We start from the raw sequence: 2,286 nt of genomic DNA on the forward strand, positions 1-2,286 counted from the left end.
TTTTCTCCTGTGATGTCCCGTTCATGCACTGAAGGTCCAGGGTACTTTTCCTGAATTCTCTCATTTCTCTTCTGTGAAGACTTTACAAGTATAGGAAGATGTCAGAACCACTGAACAATAACAATCCTTGGCCACTTTTCCTACTAATTGTCCTCGCACTGAAAGGAAGAAGCCTAACCTTTATTATATATACTAATAATTTCCCAAGTGTAGTACTGTAACTAAAACCAAAGTTTGCCACAGTTCTATCAAATATTGGGGTACTCCAACACAGAAGGTGTTATGTCACAAATAGAGAAAATAACATACTAGAGGGATACACTGACCCTGGATTACCCTTGTCTAATACCTAAGATAAATACACAGTCATCACCCCGACAAGGGCGGCCCTGTTCAGAAACCTATCTCTGTCACACGCCGCATTACATCCTGATGGGCAAAGGATAGACCCCAATATGATCAACAATGTCACAGAACACTAAATAGACCAGTTCATCAAACTGACTTAATTATAAATTTGTGTTATACATACACGCATTGCAAAAACAATCCCTCCCCTAGAAGGAGTTGTCGGAATTGAATGAAACTTTATGTATGTGTTGGTAACGTTGATATAAGTAAGTGATTACAGAATAAGAGCAAAAGGATCATTTTTTGCAGAAAATTGACCTCTTGAAGGGAGCCTCTAATATCCTGTTGGGCCGCCTCTAGCTTGGATATAAGATGTGATACAGGTGGGTTTGGAGGCATACAGGTAGTGATAAATATGGTGACCAGGTGAGTTTATTCTGCTCCAGAGCATTTGATCCAGCTTCTATTTGCCTGCTATTGCTACAAGACTTCTCACTACCAACTCCTGGCTTTTCTTCCTGGCTATGTTATCCACCTTATCCATTGTACTGCAACTGAGACTTCCCAATATCGACTCCTGGCTTCCATCTGACTACTTTCTAGTGCCCTGTACTGCTAATACTCCCACGGTTCCTCTCCAGCGCCAGTAAGACGTTACACCTCCTGTGGGATATTTTGTGAGCTTGAGAGGAGTCAAATTCCAGGGACATAACACCTTTGTGATGGATGTGTTGCAGTTCATTTTGACTCATGTCTTTTAGTTTGATGGGAAATGGTACCACCAGCTGAGGGGGACCACAGTGAGGAGCCCTTGTACCCACTTGTATGTGAATTTCTTCCTGGGCTGGTGGGAGGATACCTGTATATTCACAGTAGACTGTAAGAGGTAGTTTACCCATATAACATTATGAGGTAGATTTATTGACATCTTTAAACTGTAGTCAGGCAATAAAGATAAATTTGAGTTATTTATGGAGGAGATTAACACAAATACTGTTGGTCTGACATTTACTTACACCTGTAATTATCAATCTACTCCTTTTTTGGATCAAAGAATATATAAGAAGAATGGTAGCCTAAATAGTAGTCTGTATAGAAAATCAATGTCTGCCAGTAGTTTTTTGCATTAGGAGAAACGTCATCCTAGAAATTTATACAGAGGCATCCACAAAGGGCAATACTTGGGAATTCGGTGTAATTGTACAACTGATGATGAATTCTTTAGAGAAGTGAGGGGATTCCATCACTGGCGTAACTATAGGAGATGCAGTTGCACCCGGGGCCAGGAGCCTTATGGGGCCCATAAGGCCTCTCTTCTCCATATAGGGAGCCCAGTACTATGAATAAAGCATTATAGTTGGGGGCCCTGTTACAGGTTTTGCATTGGGGCCAAGGAGCTTCAAGTTACGTCTCTGCGTTAAGGGGTTAAGAGAAGTTGGGGGGGCCCAAGGTAAACTTTTGCACCCGGGCTCATGAGCCTTCAGCTACACCCCTGGATTCCATGATAGTGCTTGAGGTTATTCCAAATATGTAGATGAAATATTCTAAAACACTAGGAAACAAAATACAAGTGATTTTTCTCCTTCTGGGACAAAAGAAGATAAATGACAACAAAATTAGGATCATTGGTACTTCTGATATGGCAGAAAGGTGGATCTATGAGATCCTGGAAAAACACTGGGAGATCCTGAGAGCAAACCCTGATGTGAGAGAAGCAATTTCCAATCATCCCTACATCACATATAGAAGAGGGAGGAATTTAAGGGATAGACAATATATATTCATAGTCACTATGTGAGATCAAGGGGAGCTGGAATTAGGCTGGATCGAAACATTTCTGGCAGTTTTAGGTGTGAAGGTAATTTTATGAGAAGTACTAAGAAAAACACTTGTTCATATGCAGGAAAACCTATTTTTTTTAGATATTTTGCCAAT

This window comes from Eleutherodactylus coqui, chromosome 9 (assembly GCF_035609145.1).
Source record: "Eleutherodactylus coqui strain aEleCoq1 chromosome 9, aEleCoq1.hap1, whole genome shotgun sequence".
Classification (NCBI taxonomy): Eukaryota; Metazoa; Chordata; class Amphibia; order Anura; family Eleutherodactylidae; genus Eleutherodactylus; species Eleutherodactylus coqui.